The sequence below is a fragment of the Stenella coeruleoalba genome (genome assembly GCF_951394435.1).
Source record: "Stenella coeruleoalba genome assembly, chromosome: 16".
In the NCBI taxonomy this organism is placed as follows: Eukaryota; Metazoa; Chordata; class Mammalia; order Artiodactyla; family Delphinidae; genus Stenella; species Stenella coeruleoalba.
The window spans coordinates 74,737,650-74,760,807 of record NC_137162.1 but is presented as its reverse complement, the minus strand read 5'-3'; the positions used below and the strand labels follow the sequence as shown (position 1 = coordinate 74,760,807).

At 43.2% G+C, this 23,158-nt stretch overlaps 1 protein-coding gene across 4 annotated transcripts in view; it reads left to right on the top strand.

Moving 5' to 3' along the window:
* CHRM3 (cholinergic receptor muscarinic 3) overlaps positions 1-23,158 on the top strand; it is a 513,898-nt gene that overhangs the window by 392,109 nt on the left and 98,631 nt on the right. The window contains exon 2 of one of the 4 annotated variants that reach the window (XM_079900505.1): positions 10,561-10,662. The exons of the other annotated variants lie outside the window; for them this stretch is intronic. The gene's annotated coding sequence lies outside the window, so the exon portion shown is untranslated. The remainder of the gene's footprint in view (positions 1-10,560; positions 10,663-23,158) is intronic. 4 annotated transcript variants of the gene reach the window in all.

Here is a 23,158-nt window from a genome sequence, read left to right as displayed (position 1 = left end):
CTCAGAATGAACAGACATCACAAGAGGTCCTTGCAGGTAGGCAGAGTTTCAGTGTAACTTTCCAATTATTTCATAAATAATGAATGGAGACTAGAAATCAGTTGTGTGGGTTCCATGTACATTTTGGTGTAATTAGCTATTCACTTTAGGCTCCTGTGCCTACTGGCAGATGTCCGTGGGTGATCACTTAGATGACGCACCTCTCAGAGGCTTTCTCTCCATTGCTGAAAGGCGTGCTCCCATTGTCTGTTCTTGGCATCCACCACGTCTACACCACCACGTCGAATATTTCATTTGCTACTGTTTGTAAACAAAGTAAATGAATTCATCAGCTATATGAACATTTCCTCTCAACATCACAGTAATAGTTTTTGCAATGAAAGTAAGACCAAAGGCCTGAATTGTTTCCAAAATAATTGGTTTAAAAATATGAAATGGTTAGGCCTGTTCGAAGGAATACCTCAACTGTATGATAGAAACCACTTTATTTAGTGGATGGCTATTTTCAGTGTGTAGTGTGCAAAACAGCAGTAGCAGCTTGTGCGATATGCCTCATTTCTTCCCCTGTGGGATCTATTTCCTTTTGCTATACAGCATTTTAAAAGTTCTGTGTTCAGTGCAGTGGTCGTCTAAGAGTGTAGCAACTAGGGCACATATAACAAATTGCTTCCTTGATTCTATGCCTGATGCACACTTTAAAACTAAAAGGTCCAAACCCAAATTCCGTATTCCCATAGCCCCAAACCTGCCCCTCTGTCCTTTGACACCTCTTTTTTTTCCATTTGCTCAGATCTACAACTTTGGGGTTATCCTTGCTTTTGTCTTTCTCCCCTATTGCTGCTGGCTCTATCTTTAAAAAAAACAGACCAAAAAACCCCCCATAATATCCAGCCAGTTCTACCAGTCTCTCACTTTTTCCCAGTCCAGTTCACCCCCAACTCTCATCCGAGTTATTTTAATCATCTCTCACTACACTCCCTGCTTCCATCTTCGAATACACACGTTTTTCCAGCATATTCTCAACGTGGCAGTCAGCACGATTCTTACGTTTACATCCATTACATTCCCAACACTCTTATTCAAAACTCTATATGGCTTCTTCTCTTATCCAGAGTAAAATCCAAAATCTTTGCTGACACCTGAGCCCCAGATGGTCTGCTCCCCAGTGCTTCTCTAGTGTCACCTCCCACCACCATCCCCTTCCCTCTCTGCCTGGCCCACACCGGCTTCATCACTGTGTCGCCTGTAGGGTACACATACTCTTTGGAGGGGCACCTGGAATACCTTTCCTGCAGTTATCGTCATGCCTTGCTGTCTCTTCCTTTAGACCTCTGTTCGATATCAGGCTGTCAGAGAGGCCCCCTTGAACAACCCTAAATAAATAGCCATCCTCTACAATCATGTCATTTCCTTCCTACTGACTTTTATTTATGTTCCTTCATGGTGCTTATTACCACATGAGATAGATAGATATATATTATTGGCCAGGTCCCCCTCCTATTCCAGAATAGAAGCTTCTTGATGGCAAACCTGTTTGTAGACTTCTCTGTTCCTAGCACAGAGAACAGTGCCTGGTACACAGCGGATACTCCATAAATATTTGCTGAATGAGAGAGTGATACAAGGCAGAAATCTCACCCTGCACAATGTCAACTGTTGCTCAGTGCTGCACTGTCTTGGGGAGACAAATAGCTCTGTGAAATACCAAAGAGCAAAGACTACTTTGCAAATCTTAACTGGCACACATCAGTAGGAAGAGAGGGGTTTGTTATAGGCTTAGAAGTCTTTGAAGGCTTCATGGCGCAGCTAAGACCAGGGCTCAGCCTGGGATGATGGGTAGTGTTTAGAGTTAGATGCAAGTAAATGGCGAGATTGCCAATCCTATGCAAATGCCAGGGAGACAGTGGGAGATTCATTATTGGATTCTGGGGAATAAAAACCTCAGATGCTGATACCTATATTCTAGAGGTATTTTCAGTGAAGTATCATTTGAAGCTGTTGGAGTGGATGAGTATCTAAAAATGAGAGTATAGCTGGAAGAAGGCAGAGACTGGACCTCAGGAAGTGGCTGCGTTTAACAGATAGGGTGAGGGGTAAAGCCATTAAAGGCAAAACAGAAGAGAAGGCCAGATATGTTGAAAAGAAGCCGAAAAATGAGGTTCCAAAGGAAGATAAGACATTGAAAGACAAAACTGTTTCAAATATTGAAGTAAAGTCTAGTAGAAGAAGAGCTTTTGAAAGGCCATTGGGCTTGAAACTTAAGAGGTCATGGGTAGACTTTGTGCCATTTAAGTGATGGGAAGGGATGCAGGCTGGATGGAATGAGCTTCCAAGTGAGCATGTGGGAAAGCAGGGCAGCTGGTACGGATAACAGGCTCAGGAAGTTAGGCAGGAAAAGGACCAAGATATAAACGTGATCCAGGAGTAGGGCCAGAGGAGAGGGATCTGCTCTTCTGATGCACACGAGATAAGCCCTCCTTTCCCTGCCTATGCCCAGGACAGAGGAACCACATCACAGAATCCCTCAGCCCACCCTCTTAGATAACCCATCGGTTCTATTGTTATCTGCCCATGCCACAGACGATACCTTGCCACCCTGTCCCTTTTGGTGACCCAGGTCCATTTGTAGACATTAGGAGAAACAGTCCTATTGGACTTGCATTGACTTTTCTGCCGTAGCTTTTTCTGCCTTGACCATCTTTTCTAACAGTGCACATCTTACTGTCTTCAGGTGAACATGCCGCTCGGCGCAGCCCTGTCTTGGGGAGAAAATAAGAGCTCTGTAAAATACAGAAAAGCATCCATTCCCTTGCAGCTTTCAACGAACCCATGAATTATTAGCAACAGAGTCAAATGAGCACATGTCAGAAGCTTAGGCCGCAAACAAGTGTCTGCAATGCACACACAATTCGTTATGCACCCTAAGAGTTGCCTCAGGAAAACTGCTTATTGCTGGTCTTGTTAAAATGGATTTTTATTTCTCCTTCATACCAGGTCATTTATTTTTTTTCCGACACTAGTGATATGTGTAGGAATGTAAGCATAATATATGAGAATGCTGAGGAATTTTTTAATAGGGCTGGATATAGGTAGGGAGGTGGAGAAGGGAACAGATGGAAAGAGGATTATGGTCGTTTTTCTAAGATTTCCAGGTAAAGAGCGCAAGTTTCCTTTATTTGCACTTCTCTTTTAGGTGGGCGGTCTCTAAAGAATAGCTGTGTAAATTTCTAATGGAGCAGATGGCAAGTCCCAGTGGGACCAGCTCATTGCTGCTTCCTGGTTTCCAGCTAGAAACCCTCAAGAGAAGGGGGACATATCACTGTCATCTCTGTGCTCCTCGCAGCTTTTATCACAATGTCAGGCTCCCATTAGATGCTCAATGACTGTTTGCTGATTTCTCCATCTTAATCACAGTAGGTTAGAGCCTGTAGTTCCTTGGAGATCATCAAGTTCATTGCTTCTCAGTGTTAACACGCATACTAATCACCCAGGGATCTTTATAATACGCAGCTCTGCTCCTGTGGGTCTGCAGGGAGGCCTGATTGTGCATTTCCCACCAGCTCCTAGCGGTGCTTTAACCCCACTTCGCGTAGCAGGGATCTGGTGGAATGCATTTCGAACCCAACACCCCCCCGCAACCCGCCTACCTCTGTGGGTGGGCTGAGGGGACCCAGAGGTGATCAAAGTTCTTCTTCATGAAATGTCAAATGTGGCTGAAGAGAATTTGAGCTCTGATATTTTTTTAAATATTTAGATAAAGTTTTAATACGAAGCAGAATACAAAATGTGATTAAGGAAATTTGTAAAACTAAAAATGTAAACTGTTATAAAAATGTAAGACAAATGGAAGGGATTTTTTTGCAGTTGAAAATTCCCTCTTCGGGTTATACTCCCGGCTGGCCTCCAGGGGATGCGTTGTGATCAGATGCTCTTAAAGGTACTTTAGTGGAAAAGTTTCAGAAGCACTAATGTGGTATGGATGAGGAAATGGGGACCCAGGGAGGTTCAAATAGCTAGTTAGTCTAATAATAACTAACTTTTAAAAGTTTATTTGTTTTTTTAAAGTAAAGTATAATTGATTTACAATGCTGTGTTAATTCCTGCTGTACAGCAAAGTGATTATATATATATTCTTTTTTATATTCTTTTCTGTTATGGTTTATCCCAGGATATTGAATATAGTTCCCTGTGCTATACAGTAGGACCTTGTTGTTTATCCATTCTATATAATAATAACTAACTTTTACTGGGCTCTTACTATGAGCAAGTCGTCGTGCACAAAACATATATCATCACATTTAATATCAGGCTAATTTTCTCAAGTCCATATCACTGTTGTTTCCATTTGGATCTGAGGAAACTGAGGCTTGGAGAAGCTGGGTAGTTTGCCCCAGAAGTTACCTCAAAGTCCCTGCTGTCAAGTACGGAGTTTCAGATCCTCCTGAAGTAAGAAGGCCTGGGGCTAGAACCAGACCATATCACTTCTGTCCAGGACTCCACGGAGACGCTGGGCTAAACCAGGCTGACGCACCTGGCAGCGCTCAGTGTTTCCAAGGAGTGCCGTTGACAATTACGGAAATGTGTCTCCTATGAATCGGGATATTTATTCCTTCCTTGTTTCTTTCATGATAACAATAAGAAGATTAACTAGGTTTTCTGTTCAGTAACTGAGCCCCGGCTCTAGGCTTAGAGAAAATCAATAGTTTCTCACTAATATGTACTTTTCCTGCCAAGCAGCCATCAGAGTTAAAGGAAAAGAGTGTCTATAATGAGCTTTTATAAATTGCATTACTAGGTGACAGTTAATGGGTTTCATTCCTTACACAAATGGGATTAAAAAGAGTAGTACTCAGAGCTTCCCTGGTGGCGCAGTGGTGAGAGTCCGCCTGCCGATGCAGGGGACGCGGGTTCGTGCCCCGGTCCGGGAAGATCCCACATGCCGCGGAGCGGCTGGGCCTGTGAGCCATGGCCGCTGAGCCTGTGCGTCCGGAGCCTGTGCTCCGCAACGGGAGAGGCCACAGCAGTGAGAGGCCCGCATACCGCAAAAAAAAAAAAAAAAAAAAGAGTAGTACCCGGAGTGCTGTAAAGAGTGACTGCTCCGCTTCTCTGCATTTCAACTCAGCATTCTGGAAGCTATCCAGACATCTTCTGGATTTTTCCATGCTTGTGACACTACACCTTCCATGTTTGTGATAGCAAATATGCACTGAGCTCATCATGGGATGAGGCTAAACGTGCCTGCTGCCCCCAGATCTCCCTGGTGACCAAGGGCGGGTGAAGCAGGAACTTTAGCCCCAGTGGCAGGTCTGTTTTTCTTGTTCATTATGGCTCTCCGTCCTATAAAAATAGACCAAATTTTTCCTCTTCCCTCTAATGAATCCCTGACATTTCCAAACATGAGAAACAGTGGGTCATTTCTATGAAGTGAGATTTTTGTAGAGGTTTGGGTTTGGATAAAGCCAAGACGCTTTGAAATTATACAGTCTGACATTGCCGAGATCATCTGTAGGTCCAGGGTAAGTAGAAACCCTGAGGTTTTGTATCTCTCCCCTTAAACTAATAAACATTAAACATGTGCTAAAGAAAAAATATGATTCTGAACCACACGATATCATCATTTTTAAATTTATTTCATACTGACGGCTGAGAATATGTAAAAATTTAACACAGCTTGTTAAGCAAGAAATACAACAGGAGCTGAAACGCCACACGGCAAGGCAGTTCAAAACACTTCTATGCCTGTGAATTACATGCTAAAGACCCCATCCAGTGGCTTAGTGGTGCCCTCTCTTTATCAGCGGCAGTGCCTAGCCTTTGTGAGAGTAAGAAGCTGAAGGACCCAGGACTCACCCTACATGTAAATGGCATGTGTAGTCAGCTCTAAATCTTAATTTGAGGTTTGATCGAGAGGCGCAGGGAAGCTGCTCCACAGGAAAGCATCTCTTCTAACGAAGCTAAAATCCACCATATGCACACTATGATTCCTGCTAAATCTGGCCATACTCTTCCCATTGTCTTTACAATACAAATATCCCTGAGGAAAATGATACATTAAGTTCCTCACATCACAGTGTGAAGACATTTTTTTTAAGTTTTTTTTTTGATGTGGACCATTTTTAAAGTCTTTATTGCTTCTGTTTTATGTGTTGGTTTTTTGGTCCCGAGGCATGTGAGATCCTAGCTCCCCAACCAGGGATCGAACCCACAACCCCCTGCATTGGAAGGCAAAGTCTTAACCACTGGACCACCAGGAAAGCCCCTGGAGATATTTTTAGAGTCTTCCTTCAGAGCGGAGCAGGGGGGAAAGCTGTATTTTTTCCTAATGCACGGGGACACAAGGTCTTACCTTGTTGGAAGTTTGAGGTTGGGTAACTATCCTTTGTGCCAGGCCATTTTGATATAGTCTGTTATTACAACACAAAGCCTAACACATGGCAGCAAATTCAGACAACACTGTCCTTAAAGCATATCCTGCAGGTGAACTTTGGTACATATTTGCTTATCACTTATTCACTTGGCTGTAGTGGGGAACACAGAAAGAATAACGTACTTAAAAAACAGAGGACATGGGCTTCCCTGGTGGTGCAGTGGTTGAGAGTCCACCTGCCGATGCAGGGGACACGGGTTCATGCCCTGGTCCGGGAAGATAACCACATGCCGCGGAGCGGCTGGGCCCGTGAGCCATGGCCACTGAGCCTGCGCGTCCGGAGCCTGTGCTCCGCAAGGGGAGACGCCACAACAATGAGAGGCCCGCGTACCGCAAAACAAAACAAAACAAAAAAAAAACCCAGGGATGCATTTTCATCATCACACTCCTTTCAAAACCATGAGTCAGTTTACCAAATCCTTTTATTTTTTTTAACATCTTTATTGGCGTATAATTGCTTTACAATGGTGTGTTAGTTTCTGCTGTACAACAAAGTGAATCAGTTATACATATATCACCATATCTCCTCCCTCTTGCGTCTCCCTCCCACCCTCCCTATCCCACCCCTCTAGGTGGTCACAAAGCACCGAGCTGATCACCCTGTGCTATGCGGCTGCTTCCCACTAGCTATCTATTTTATGTTTGGTAGTGTATATATGTCAGTGCCACTCTCTCACTTCGTCCCAGGTTACCCTTCCCCCTCCCCGTGTCCTCAGGTCCATTCTCTACATCTGCATCTTTATTCCCGTCCTGCCATACAGTACATTTCCCAGAGAGCATGGTGTATCACCACATTAGGCAGGAATCCTGGGAAATGTTTTCCTTTTTCATCAGCTGGAGCCGATTCAAAGAGCTTTGAATTTCAAGAGGTGACGGGTTTCTCTACCCATCCTCACTGATCATTTCACTGTCAAATTTAATTATGGATTAAATTCTTAAAGATCAACTTTTTTTTCTTAGTATGAATTTTCTAGTCTTAGCCGCTAAGATAAAATCTGAAAGGCATATGGTAGGTAATCATAGTTAACAAGTTAAATGATGAGGGCCAGCTAAGGGTATGTACCACGTTGCCAAGCAGAGCGGACCTCTCATCAAGTGACGCAGAAAAGCAGGGCACCAGCTCTCCCTTTCAGAACGGTCCATTGGAGCTCCCAGTAAGTGCCTTAAGTCACAATGGCATTTGTCTGAATTTAACTCTGCTGTGGTAGCCCTGGGTACAGCAGCAGACAGACTGGTATCTTGCCATTGTCAGACTTGCCAGATTTGCCAACCAAACCAATTTACTTTTTAAACTATGACGATCAGAGGATTTATAGTCTCCAAGAGCAGTAGACATTATGCTAATGGGAGAGAGGCAGCCTTCCCCTTCTCGGGGAACATTTATCTCTCCTGGGTGACGACAGCTTTATGATTTTACTGAGAAAATCCATGGAAGGTGCTTTTACAAAATCGACTGTCTTTTGAGATATTTCCAAGGACAATGGCACAGGAAAGAGGAAGCATATTATGAAGCAGAAGCTTAATAAAACTCGGGAGTGAAAAACGAGATGTCATAACCATGAGGGGAAATTGACTTTCTTTCACTTGATCCATCCCGTCCCATTGCATCCTTACATGGTATCCATTGCATTTCTTTATTCATAATGGACTACAATGGGGAAGTTATTCTTCCTGTGGTAAAGCCCTGTGCACTTGCTGTTTGACATGCTCTCCTGGGAAATTCTCAAAGTTAGGGGCCTTTGAGTTGTATTGTTCCTACTTGGCACAGGTAGAAGGGCTACCCCACCACTTTGTACTGTTAGAAGTCTTATCCTATTTCGATCAGAACTGCCTTTTGTTTTGAAGGGAGTTTGTTTTGCAGTCAGGTTTCTAAGGGAAACAGGCTGATGGTGACCCTGACTTCCACGGCATCTTTCCTGTACATCATGTGGTCCACAGGGCATGTGCAAGTTCATCCCCAAATCCTATGACTCAGCTTGAGTGAACTGCAGTCCTTTCCTCCTAGCTGGGGCCGAGGAGGCAGCAGAAGATAGAGCTCTATCATTCTTCAAAATCTTCTTCCCTAGCTGCGCACACTGATGCTTTTTTTTTGCTGTGTCCCTTTGCTCTCATATGTTTTCCTCTTGATTTCTCTCTGGCTGTGACTTGTGCAAACTCTTTTCTTCTCCTTTATCATATCTTTGTACTAATATTTCTACTCTTTCATTTCTTCTCATTCTTCCCAAAGATGATTAAGTCATTTCCATCTCCTATTCCTCCAGTATCCTAAAGTCATCCTCTGCTCATTTCCTTCCCTCTTGCATTATTTCCCTTCTAGACCTAAAGTAAGTCATAATGATGAGAGTAGTAATTATTGCATGTTGAAGCTGCTGTGTTTCAGGACACACTGGGCTACACACTTCTCATTTGGCATCTCAATTAATCCCTGCAAATGAGAGGGTGGTATCATGCCCTTTTAATTGACGAGAATCAATGAGGTTCATAACAGTGATTAGTTGGCAGAGCTGCTGGTCCAGCGCAGTTTATCTGACTCCTGGTGTACAAAAAAACCCACCATAGCTTGCTTAATGATGAGCTGTAACTCATAGGCCTCAGGTGAATTTGAACAGATATTTACACCCCTTCGCTCAGGGTATTCATTGACCTGTATCCATTGATGCAGATAAATTCCTTTTCCTGCAAACATATCAATAATTATATATTGAATATTTAGCTTAAGAAATTCATAAGGGGCTTCCCTGGTGGCGCAGTGGTTGAGAGTCCGCCTGCCGATGCAGGGGACACGGGTTCGTGCCCCGGTCCGGGAAGATCCCACGTGCCGCGGAGCGGCTGGGCCCGTGAGCCATGGCCGCTGAGCCTGTGCGTTCGGAGCCTGTGCTCCGCAGCGGGTGTCCAATGTTTTTTTCCAGCGTCTTAATAAATGGTATTTCAGTACTACATTTTTTTAAAAAACAGGCTCTCTCCTGAGTGAGTTTTGTATTTTGAAAGCTTTTGATTCCTTGGGCCAAGATATCAAGGAACCCAGCCTGCCCAGACACTTTTGACATATCTCCACATAAAGCCCCTACCCTGCTCCTGTCAGCAGGTTCCTGCAAGAGGTTCTGGGATGGAATGAGCCCTCGGCTGCCAGCCTCCAATTCAGTAGCAGCTTTTGCCCAGCTTCGAGCAGCCATCTAATGAATAAGAGGCCCGAAAGAAGATCTCAGATCTCAGAACTTCTGCTCTTCCAGTGTCCTGACTGCTTGCTTAAAATGGCCTTGGCCTCATTCACTTAAAAAAAGAAACAAAACACTTGTGCACAGGTGTTAAGCAGGACCCTGCAGTATGGGTTGGAGTTACACCCCACATACACATCTGTGGGCCTCCAGAGATTATAATTGTTGAGTTCATCAGGAGTAAGTGGGCATATGCTTAGCAAGAAAATAGGATTGACTGCAGGAATTAAGCTGACAGCAGTAAGTGAATTAGTGGGCCAGATGCATCAGGCCTACAGAGTAAGGGCATGTAGTGTTGCAGGTCACGTGACCTTGAGTGTGCCCACACGCCATAGGGCCAGGCTTCGTCTGAGAAATGGGCCATTACTGTGTTCACATATATCATAGAAAACAAATACATACCTGCATGCTGTTTCCCCTTCTAAAAACATGAGACAAATTTTAACTTTCTTTTCATGGTTCAGAATAGGCAGGGGTTCTTTTGGTTGGTTGGTTGGTTGATTTTAACTTGAAGGATAGTTGATTTACAATTTTATGTTAGTTTCTGATGTACAACATAGTGATTCAGTATTTTTATAGCTTATGCTCTATTTAAAGTTATTATAAAATATTGGCGAGATTCCCTGTGTTATATAATATAACCTTGTAGCCTGTTTATTTTATACACAGTAGTTTGTACCTCTTTAATCCCCTACCCCCATCTTGCCTCTCTCCCCACTGGTCACCAGCCACTAGTTTGTTCTCTATATCTGTAAGCAGACTAGGCAATTTTGGCAAGGAAAGTTAATCGCTGAAAGAAAAGCTAGGTATACAAGGCATCTAGAAATATTAGATGTACTTCCGTTATCTTTCAAGATGGAAAGATAATAGTTCCAGGAAGAACCATAAAGAAGCATGTATTCTGTCATCTCTCCGTAGGCTGCTCCCTGGTCAAAGAATATTCCAAATGGCTGTGGCTGCATTGTGACTTTTGATGGTGATGATAATGAAAATTCCCATTAATGCGTTTCTTTATTTGAGGTTAGTATTAGATGACCGTGTCTAACAAAGTCTCGGGATTTGACTAACACTCCATCTGCAGGTTTTAGTTGCTAACACGATGAAAATATAAGAAAAAAAGCAAAAGTCTTATTTCGGTAGAAGATCATGTGACCGTTTTAATCTTTGAAAATGTAGTTCCTTTTTGTTCTTTAGAGAAAGAAAAGTAGCTCCAACTCCCTAATACCTCACTGTAAATAATTATTCTTCTGGCCTTTTTATTAGTGGTTTTTAGTTTAGAGTTTTATGGCAAGAATAATGTTTATAGGTTGGCACAACGTAAAAAAAAAATCACCTTGTTTAAAATTGTCCTACCATTTAAATATCATCATTTTGGCAGTGAATACCTTCTAAACTTATCCTTCTCAATTGTGGGCATTAAGCTCATAAATAGGAATGCTAGAGGGGGAGAAAAGGGAGTCTCTTCCAGGAGAAGAAAAGCCTTGGAGAAGTGAATGGAAAATGTTGCCTCTGTTTAGCATGAATGAGCCTGGGATTTAAATAACATTCTTCAGGCCAGATAAATAGTTTTTCTTTGGCTTAGTAATCATGCATGGCATTCAGATATTTAAGTGAAATGTTTTCTGGCTTTCCTCACTTCCTCTTTGATCTTGACGTGCCCTGTTGTATTTTAACTCATCAGCTTCACCAAATAAAAACTCTAATTTATTCTTTTTAGTACATGTAACGGAGGCAAATTTGCTGTAAGACATTGGAAATGCACATAATCAAGTTTTTTGCTTTATACACACATATCCCTAAATGCTGAAATACACCAGGATAATTAAAAGTAGTCACTGCTGGATGGCTGCATCATGAGAGATTATGATCTCATTTATTCTTTTCTTTGCTCTCTTTTCAAGCCGTTCCACAACGACTATGCATTACATTTATTTTAAAATGCAGATTTTTTAAAGAGAACTATTCCAAAATGTATTTGAATTCTTTGTTAGTAAATGTCATTTTGAGACACTGGTTAGTTTGTAGTTTGGGGTGGGGTTTGTTTTGCTTTTAATTTTTATTGGAGTATAGTTGATTTACGGTATTGTGTGCATTTCAGGTGTACAGCAAAGTGAATCACTTATACATATACATATGCCCACTCTTTTTTAGATTCTTTTCTCATATAGGCCATTACACAGTATTGAGTAGAGTTCCCTGTGCTATACAGTAGGTCCTTATTAGTTATCTATTTTATATATAGTAATGTGTATATGTCAATCCCAATCCCCAATGTATCCCCCCCCATTACCCCCTGGTAGCCATAAGTTTGTTTTCTACATCTGTAGCTCTATTTCTTTTTTGTAGATAAGTTCACTTGTACCATTTTTTTAGATTCCACATAGAAGTGGGATCATATGATATTTGTCTTTCTCAAGACACTGGTTATTTTGACCCAGATCTGAATAGCCCCAAAGTCCAGTTGCAACCAAGTTCCTCTGAAGTATTTACCGCATGGGAGTTCGATAAAGACAGCCTTACAGAATGTATGCACACGTCATGACGAGTCACAGCTGAAATCAGATGAGCAAAAAGGAATTGCAAGTCTATTTTGTGTCTCTCCCTTTTTGTGACCTTCAGACAAGGTAAATCATTACAGCCCTGATCACTCAATAGAATGCTAGCTTATTCTATGGGCAGGATTAATCTACACCAGAGAAGGTGGGAATTCACGTTGGGCATTCAAAACAAGGGAGGCAAATAGAGTTTGCCCTAGAATCGTGCTATGGGTAAGGAGACAACCTCATGCTGCCTTTATTACATGCTATGTGAACTGTTTTCACTCTTATACAGGTGATCTTTTCTAGGTCTAATGATATATCAGATCTGGAGGAATAAAGAAGTCTGTTACTTGTTACCTGGAAAGGGCCTGGTGATCATCTTTGCTGTGTCCATAGGGCTGATTAATCAGGTGTGACAAGACTGTCACCCCTTCTGTTTCCTAAAACTCAAAATGGATCATGAAGAAAGAATCAGGGCGAACCACTGATTTTCTTCATAACCTTTAACTGTACATAGACTCTGTATAAGCCTTTCAGACAATTGCCTGAAGTATTTGCATTCCCTAGAAACAGACTAAAAAGAATTAATCAGCTCTGCTATAAAACCCAACACAGATGACTGCTCGTGTTGATGCAGTGGACAGGCAGTCATTGAAAAGGCTTATTTATAACACTGTCTTTTCCTATCGGTGGTATCTTGACAAGCTACCAGTGAAGCACTGCACGTTAATCTTTACAAAAGGAGGAAATAAGGAAGTCAGAACCAGGGGTCTGTGACTCTAAAGTCTATTTTTTTTCTCCACATGGCTTAGAAAGATCAGCCTTTGAACCCAAAAGATTTCAGCTCGGAAGCCAGCGTGAACCCCGCCTCTTTGTCCCGTCCCTCCCGCAGCACTGTCCCCTCCCAGGAGTACATCTTGGGCCCACTTGTTGTTTTTCCTTTTTGCTTCAGCAAAGCCTCCTTTTGCCCTTTCAGCTGAGCTGATTTGCCACATGAGAAGATAAGGAAGCCACGCACTTCTCCACCTAGGTGGTAGACAGGCTCAGGAAAGGCCAAGGCAGCGTCTGCTCAACCAAGGAGGAGCGGGTATTTGTGGCCGTTGCAGTTTTCAATCTCGGGACTCGCTAAGGTTCCTCCTCTGCCTTGAGATGCAGTGTATTCTCAGGAGGCCCACGTGTGGAATGTGGCCACCGTTAGCGTTGTGCTTATCAGCCTGGGCCAAGCTTAGGGGACCCGAGATGATCTGTGTGCTTCCGCTGTCAGAATGTAATGACTGTTCTTCCAAGTATCCTTTTGCAATCCCTGGGGCTGGGCTGAAATGCCAGCTGTGAGGTAATCCTCACCAAAAAGGGATCTGTGCAGCTTTGCATTCCCAGGCTATGAAAGGGATGCCGGAGAACTTGAAGGCCCACTTGGCTGTCCTGCTGAAGCTCTGATGAAGAGCCCACAGACACTTGGGGGCCAAGTCACAGCCCGCTTCCCCATGGCCCTGGGGACCGCACTGCTGGTATTCCAGAGGAAAGCTAGGCTAGCCCTGGGAAATGTCGACTTCGTCCTGTGAGATCAAAAAAACGCCCTGCCAGGGGAACACATCCCAAGATCTTCAAGGGGAATGCACCTGAAGGACTGGGAAGGGGGAGGATTTCCAAATTATGTGCTTAGGATCCCAGAATTTAAACCTGTGCCACGTACTTCAAATGTTACTTTCCTGGAATTGATTGGAAGTTTTTTGTTTGGTTGATTTGGGGGGTTTTTTTGCGGTACATGGGCCTCTCACTGTTGTGGCCTCTCCCGTTGTGGAGCACAGGCTCCGGACGCGCAGGCTCAGCGGCCATGGCTCACGGGCCCAGCTGCTCCGCGGCACGTGGGATCTTCGCGGACCGGGTCACGAACCCGTGTCCCCTGCATCGGCAGGCGGACTCTCAACCACTGCGCCACCAGGGAAGCCTTGATTGGAAGTTTTGTTTCCCAGTAACCTATCATAGAGGGCCAAGTGATAAATGTTAAATTTCAGAGTACTTGCAATTATCAGTAGTGTGTCCTTGGCCAAGTCCAAAGACACGTTGATCATTTGCTAGTAAGAGCTAACAAATGGGGCTGGACTACCAAGTTGTGATTAAACACTGCCACCTGCTTATCAGCCCTTTGAGGCTAAGGAAAATAGTTGTCCTCATTTCACCTTTCATACATTGTAATATTGCCCTGGTAGCATTTCTGAAAATGGCCATCTGTAAGTGTAAATTCACTGCTGAGTACCTATACCTGTACCTGTGTGTGGTTCTAACTGAGCCATGGTTTCCAAGATATCCTTAGAAGCATCCTAAGTTTTGCTTCTAAGAGCACAGAGCAACCTTGCCACCTTACATATTCGGGCATAAGCATACTCAATACGTATGTGTGAATTTTGAAAACGTCTCCTCTCTTTTAAAGCAAGACGCAGTTTATGAATTTGCACTTGCCCATGATTTGACCTTGTTGGTAAAAGCCATCCTGATTGCCAAGTCTGGATAACATTTCAGGGCCTCACTGAGAATGCTCTGTCTGTGAAATGTGTGAGCGGACCGATGCTACAGTGAGGCTCTGCCTTTTGTGTTTCCCAGGTAGTCTGTGATTAGATTTATTTTAGCAATTATGATGTGGCGCTCATCTGGCACATGATAGCACGCTGACCACAGGACCTGTTGTCTTGCGCTCAGGCCCTCCAAGACCATGTGAAAATTATCTTCTTTGCCAGCCACTTTTATCTTGTCACCCTGGCACTGAGAGCTTCTGGCTGTTTCCTAAAGCCCTTCACGTTAGCCTCAGCCTCCTCACTCTGGTTGCTGCAGCTTGGCCCTCCCCTAACCACAGCTTTTCCCCTGATCTCCTGTCACCTCCTTTGCTTCAGCCAAAGAAAGCTATTCTCAGATTCTTTTGACACAATCTGACATTCTTGATACCTTGAGTTCACTAGCACAGTTTACCGCAATAGAACGAGGATACATAAACCAAAGTCTATAAGGCATGTGTTAGTTCCGTTGGCTTCCTAACCTTTAGAAGTTAGGAAAGGAGTCGAGAGGATGAGATCTGCATGTTGATTCATGCTTTGCATCTTTTCCATGGTTATCAGGCATTTAATGTCAGAGTCCTTCAGGAGAAATTTCAAGAGGGAGAAGGAACTGTTCCGTGTTATTTTAATCACAGTTTAAGGATGTTTTAAACCCAATTTAAAAACATGATAAAAGAAACAGAATTTATAGCATCAAAAAGTATCACAGGTGGGGAGGCAACCAAAATGAATAGAAGGTAAAGCTATTCAGTGACCAACGGATAAATTTTGCAAGTGAGCAGCATGAAATGAAGTACAAGGCACAGAATGTGGATTAAATGACTTTTTTTTTTTTTTTTTTTTTTTTTTTTTTTTTTGCGGTACGCGGGCCTCTCACCGCTGCGGCCCCTCCCGCTGCAGAGCACAGGCTCCAGACGCGCAGGCTCAGCGGCCATGGCTCACGGGCCCAGCCGCTCTGCGGCATGTGGGATCTTCCCAGACCGGGGCACAAACCCACGTCCCCTGCATCGGCGGGCGGACTCTCAACCACTGCGCCACCAGGGAAGCCCCTAAATGACTATTTAAGCCACCTTCATTTATACATTCATTCACTCATTTGATAAAATATATCAAGAGCCTGACATGTGTCAGGTGGAATCCAAAAAATAAAAAATATTGTCTCTACCCTGCAAAACTAGCAACACAAGTTACAGTTATAGGAAAGCGAGACATATAAGATACAGTGGGGATAGAAATTATAGTGGGTTCCCCATGTAAGCCCTTTAAGCCTACTTATTTTAAATACTATTTTAAAATTCATGATTTATACTAAGAAAATTTATGGACAAGTTTTATAATAATACTAGTCTCTTTGTAGTTGTATCTATTTACTCTTTTTTCAGTCCATTTCTTAGACCTTTGGATATCAGTCGTGTAGAGAGTACATCTAGGATTCTTGTGTGAACCTGAAACCATGGCTACCAACTCAGCAGCAGAGATCCTGGGATCAACACCAGAAGCAAAGCTTGGTTTCATTTCAATCATGCATGAACTGGCTGATTGCCACCATCCTGGGAAGGATTTTTGTCCCCTTGGAGTCTTTTGCTATAATCTAGTATCTGGTAGAAAACATCACTTCTCTTAGAGGAAAAATGATCTGGTCCCGCCATTATGATGACTCTCCAGCAGTGAGATGGGAGGTCCTATCCAGTGGTGTTGGTGACTGCTGAGCAACAGAGCCTGGGTCTCATTGAGGCATTCCCAGAACTGATGGTGAAACTTGGGGGAATTCCCTTAACCACTTGTTTGAATCTCCCCTACCAAATGGAGAATATTCCCATAAACATGTATGTGCTTACTTATAAGATGTACATGGTAGGGCTTCCCAGAAACTATAGAATATGTTGTTAAACATTTCACATGCATCAAGTCCTTTTGCATTTCCCACCTATGTGACCTTGGGGACTTAACTGCTATGCTGTGATTACTTCATTTGGTTGGGATTTCTCAGTGCCTTCCCCTCCATTTGGAATAAGTCTGGGAAGTAGGAGATATGCTGTTTGCTGAAGCAGTTGAGAAACTGAATATTTGCCAAAATTAGTTCATGGAGAAAAGTTTGTTTGATCAAACAAGTGTTTGAAATTCTGGTTAGTCTAAGTTAGATTTTTTTCTCACACCTTCCACCCCACCTTTTTAAGTGTAGGTTGTACTTAGGACCGTTAGTATACTGATATGTATTGTGAATCTCTGAACTGGAGAATATAGTGGGCATCCTTTGCTAAATTCATTTTTTAATTGAAGTGTAGTTGATTTACAATGTCATGTTTCAGGTGTACAGCACAGTGATTTGGATATATATATACACTACCCCTCTTTCCTCTTTGGTAACCATATGTTTGTTTTCTATGTCTGTGGATCTGTTTCAGTTTTGTAAGTTCATTTGTATCATTTTTTTTAGATTCCATATGTAAGCGATATCATATGATATTTGTCTTTCTCTATCTGGCTTATTTCACTTAGTATGATAATCTCCAGGTACAGCCATGTTGCTGCAAATGGCATTATTTCATTCTTTTTTATGGCTGCGTAATAATTTTTAAACTTGTATGGAAACACAAAAGACCTCGAATAGCCAAAGCAGTCTTGAGAAAGAAAAAAAATGGAGCTGGAGGAATCAGGCTCCCTGGCTGCAGACTATACTGCAAAGCTCAGTAATCAAGACAGTATGGTACTGGCACAGAAACAGACATACAGATCAATGGAACAGGATGGAAAGCCCAGTGGTACACCCACACACCCATGGTCAATTAATCCATGACAGAGGAGTCAAGAATGTACAATGGAGGAAAGACAGTCTGCAATAAATGGTGCTGGGAAAGCTAAATTCATGTTTTTAAAGAAAATTTCATGGAACTAGTTTTCTGCAGAAGCTTCTTTAGGAAGTAGTGGAGTAACAGACCAATGTATCTCCTTCTAAAACCTGCCCTCTTTCTACTGTGAAGTAAAGGCAACTTTCACACATAGAGTTGTAGGAAGGCCTTCCCAGTGACAGAGTTCTTTGCTTTTATTCACACCCAACTTCACAATAATCCTGTGAAAGTTATTAACTTCCCTTAGAAGAAAAATGGATGAAATAATCGCAAAAGGCCAATCTGAGATTTTTTTTTCGCTGTTTAAATCCAAATTTAAATGAAAGATTATAATCACTTTAGGTGCTCATGGTCTAGAAGATTATAGATTATATTATAGATTATAGATTATATTATAGATTATAATCACTTTAGGTGCTCATGGTCTAGAAGTCCAATGGTAAATATCAAAGTGAGAATGAAGCTCAGTATGTGGTTTCTTTCTCTCTCTCGCTCTCTCACTCTTTTCTCTCTTTCTCTTTTGGATTCTCTTTCTCTCATTCTTTCATTCTCTCTCCCTTTCTCTTTCTCTCTCTCTCCCTCTCAGTGTCACAAAATGCACATGGATTATCTAAATCTTGCGCATGGGATTTAAACAAGGCACCGTAGAGTTTATCTGATGTTATTTCTCGGCAAACTCAGCCTTCCCTGCTTTACAGTGTTGGCTGCTTCTCCTCTTAGTCGCTCATAGGAGAAATAGTCTTGAGTCACATGGAGACAAATATAATGTGAATTTCAGAAGCACACAAAGCTTCCTTTCCCTCCCCCAACCCCACCCACGGGGGAATGCACCGGTTTTCCTTTCACCTGCGGTAACTACCACGTGTACCTGCTGGAACCTTCAGCATTATGGATGTCAGTGAAATTGCCTGTAATGTTGATTTGTCTGTCATCCCAGGGATGAGGCACGCTGATGAGTGGCTGAGCTCGGGAAAGAGAGGGTCGACAGAAGGCAGCACGCAGAAGTGCTGTAAATGAGGCATTGTGTTTCAGCACAGCAAGTGGTTTCTGAGTGTGACTGAGTCGGCCTCAGAGATAGGAACAGGATTTGGGCTCCTCCTGATTCTTTTCTTTTTATTATTATTTTATTTTATTGAAGTATAGTTGATTTACAATGTTGTGTTCATTTCTGCTGTGATTCAGTTATACGTATATATGTATGCTTTTTCATATTCTTTTCCATTATGGTTTATCACAGGATATTAAATGTAGTTCCCTGTGCTATACAGTAGGATCTTGTTGTTTATCCATTCTATATATAACAGTTTGTATCTGCTGATCCCAACCTCCCAATCCATCCTCCCCCCAACCCCCTCCCCCTTGGCAACCACAAGTCTGTTCTCTATGTCTGTGAGTCTGTTTCTGTTTCACAGATAAGTTCATTTGTCATATTTTAGATTCCACATATAAGTGATATCGTATGGTATTTGTCTCTCTCTTTCTGACTTATTGATAGTTCACTCAGTATGATCATGTCTAGGTCCATCCACGTTGCTACAAATAGTATGACTTCATTCTTTTTTATGGCCGAGTAGTATTCCATTGTATGTATTTACCACATCTTCTTTTTTTTTAATTTTATTTATTTTTGGCTGCATTGGGTCTTTGTTGCTGCACGCGGGCTTTCTCTAGTTGCAGCGAGCGGGGGCTACTCTTTGTTGCGGTGTGCGGGCTTCTCATTGCGGTGGCTTCTTCCGTTGCGGATCACAAACTCTAGGCGTGGGACTTCAGTAGTTGTGGCTCATGGGCTTAGTTGCTCTGTGGCATGTGGGATCTTCCCAGACCAGGGCTCGAACCCGTGTCCCCAGTATTGGCAGTTGGATTCTTAACCACTGTGCCACCAGGGAAGTCCCTACCATATCTTCTTTATCTCTTCATCTGTCGAACATTTAGGTTGCTTTCATGTCTTGGCTATTGTAAATAGAGCTGCTGTGAACACAGGGGTTCATGTATCTTTTCAAATTACAATTTTGTCCAGATCTATGCCCAGAAGTGGGATTGCTGGATCATATGGCAACTCTGTTTTTAGTTTTTTGAACCTCCTGATCCTTCATGTTACTGTATACTTGCTTTTCTTTCGCTTTCCTCTGGCAAACCACCCATCGATCCCTTTTATACATTTTAGCACCTCATCATGTTATCAGAAGGCAGAGGTAAAGTCAATTTTGCCAATCGAAGGCTACAGAAAAGGGTTCATGAATAAAATTGAAAGTAGCTGTGTTGATTTATGTATACCCTCCTCTGTACTGTCATCGCAAATCAGAGCGTACTCATTTTCAGGACTCTCCCAGGCAAGGGAATATGTGACTTTGAACTACATTTCAACTCTCTTCACTTTGTTTTGTGGAAATTTTTTCTTCCATTTCTTTTTTTTTAATTAATTAATTAATTTTTATTTTTGGCTGCATTGGGTCTTCGTTGCTGCACGCAGGCTTTCTCTAGTTGTGGCGAGCGGGGGCTACTCTTAGTTGCAGTGTGCAGGCTTCTCACTGCGGTGGCTTCTCTTGTTGCAGAGCCCGGGCTCTAGGCGTGGGGCCTTCAGTAGTTGTGGCACACGGGCTCAGTAGTTGTGGCTCACGGGCTCAGTAGTTGTGGCTCACGGGCTCTAGAGCACAGGCTCAGTAGTTATGGTGCACGGGCTTAGTTGCTCCACGTCATGTGGGATCTTCCCAGACCAGGGCTTGAACCCATGTCCCCTGCATTGGCAGGCAGATTCTTAACCTCTGTGCCAGCAGGGAAGTCCCTTTTCTTCCATTTTTAAGCAAGTTTCTTTATTTGAAAAATGAAAAGGTTTGTCTAAAACATTCTAAGAGCCCTCCTGCCTTGTTATCTGATTCCATATACTATGCATAAGTCCATATCTTCATTGAAATGGTACTTATTTCAGAACTTACAGTAATTAAGCCCAATAATATAATACAGTCTTTCTGAAAGCTTAAATCTTTCAGAAGAAGTAATTTGAAAAGGAAGGAAGTGAGCTCAAACACCCAAGTATAAAGAAGATGCCAGAATATTTGCCACCAGGTAGGTCTGGCTCAGCCTACAGGCAATTAAATCAAATGTGAAACAAAACGCTATTTGAACATTGAACAGAGGTAAATTGACTTCAGGAGGAGGAGGGAGACATTTTCATCTTGAAACCTGTATTTGATCTTGAGGCACACGTTGCCTGGGTCTCCTGCTACACCTTTGGTCCGGATTTGATGTATCTCTCAATTGCACTCTTAATTGACTCTTCTCCAGATGAATGATGTGTAGTGACAGCACTTCAGCAAACTCAATGTGGCACTTTTATCTCAATGACAAATTGGACAGTAGGTCATTACAGTTCATCAGACATCAATACATTTCATTCTGGTTGGCCTTTTTTTTTTTTCTTTTTGGCTAAGAGTCATTTAGGAAGCCAAAAGAAAGAAAGAAACAAACAAAAACAACAAAAAAGGGGCTTCCCTGTGGCGCAGTGGTTGAGAATCCGCCTGCCAGTGCAGGGGACATGGGTTCGAGCCCTGGTCCTGGAAGATCCCACGTGCTGCAGGGCAGCTAAGCCTATGCGCCCCAACTACTGAGCCTGGCGCTCTAGAGCCCACGAGCCACAACTACTGAGCCTCCGTGCCACAACTACCGAAGCCCATGCACCTAGAGCCCGTGCTCCGCAGCAAGAGAAGCCACTGCAGTGAGAAGCCTGCGCACCACAACGAAGAGTAGTCCCCACTCGCTGCAACTAGAGAAAGCCCGTGCGCAGCAACGAAGACCCAATGCAGCCGAAAATAAACCAATAAATTAATTATTAAAAAAAAAAAGAAAAGAGAAACGACAACAACAAAAAAAACAAAGCCAGGCTTCTAGTCAGCTTTCTCCCCTCAGACTCTCCTCCCAGTGTTGTATACCCAGAGGATTCACCCACCAGTTAATGCCATCTGGATGCTCTCATAGCTGGCGGAGCCACAGGGCTGCAGAGAAGCTTCTAGAAGGCAGAAAAGGCCGCACGTCAGTATGATTGATGTCTGCTTCTACCCATTCCCATGAAGCTGATTCAGGCTAAGGGAATGTATTTGCCTTGCTTCAAAGAGATGGTCTTTCCTAATACAGTCTTGCTTTACTACTCCAGCAGGAATGCTCCTTTTTTTTTTTTTAATCCACATAATCCTGTTTTCCTGAGCAGAATTATTAATAACTTCCAAGAACTGCCTCACTAATCCCACGGAGAGTCTATAAGTAAGATCTATAGTGAATGACACTGTTTGAAGGAAGGCAAACTGAGACACAGGTGGAGGAAGAAAAAGAGTCAATGTCAGCCTTTTGGATACCAGGCTCAGAACTTTGCTGGCCGTGCCTGCCTGCCCCTCTCCTGGTCCAGGAAGTACAGAGCAAGGTGGATTTCTTCAGGAAGTCACCGGGAGGTGGAATTTAGTGGTTAAGAACAGGGGAGTGAGTCCACCTGGGCTCAAACCTTGGCCCCTTTATTGGCTGTGTGACCTGAGAAACTACATCCAGCCTCTCTGTGCCTCACTTTCTTTATCTATAAACTTAGGGATATTAGTACTGGTTTCAAAAAGCACTTGTGAGGATAGATGAGCTGATGTATGCCAAAAGCTTTGCAGAATACTTGGACATAGAGAGTTCGCTGCACTCGTGACCCTCTCTAGGGAGCCAGGAATGCCCATCCCGGAAGCTCCCTGTTCAATCCTGAAGACCTACTTAAATCCAGGCTAGCTCTTCGTTCAAGGTCTCCTTCCCTGAGTCTTTGCACAACCGCCTTTATCTCCTTACCTTCCCCTTCCTAACAGGGGTTTCTCAGTCAGTTTGATGTGAGTCATATTCTCTAACGGTCCCCTCCCCAGAACTGCCGAAATTTTCAAGATAGGACACAGCCCCACTGAAATCGTCATGGTCCAGAGCTCCCCCTGGGTCCTTGGGACCACCTAGAGTCTTTCAAACTTTCCCCCAGCTCTTCCCAGCTGATGCCTCCCCCTAACACATAAGCACTCACATGCACAACCTCCAGCCTCACCCCCGACAAACCCACTACTCCACCCACTGGCTTCCACAAGCTTGCACCAATTTCTCAGCTCAGATCTTTAAATCATAAAGAGATCCCTCCTCTCCGGACTCAGGGAACTGCAATTCAGTCAAAAAACGAGCTCCGCTGTTACCGTGCCCCTTCCCTGATCAAATGTCAAGAGACACTTACTTGCCATGGAGCATTAGAGACACGGCTTTCTTTTTCTGAGCCTGTTTCTGCATGCATAAAACGGAGATAATAAAGCCTGCTTCACACAGAGGTTTTGAGAATTAAATGAATTAATAGTACCTGCGGTGTCTGCCACACTGTCTCTGTCTACTCTGATGGCCACCACAGACTGGGTGGCTTAGGCTACAGTCATGTATTCTCTCACATGTCTCAGGAGGACAAGTTCAAAATCAAGATGCCAACAGAGTTGGTCTCGGGTGAGATCTCTCTTCCTGGTTTGCAGGTGGCTACCTGCTCATTCTATCCTCACTGCTCTTTCCTCTGCACATGCCTAGAGAGAGATCCCTT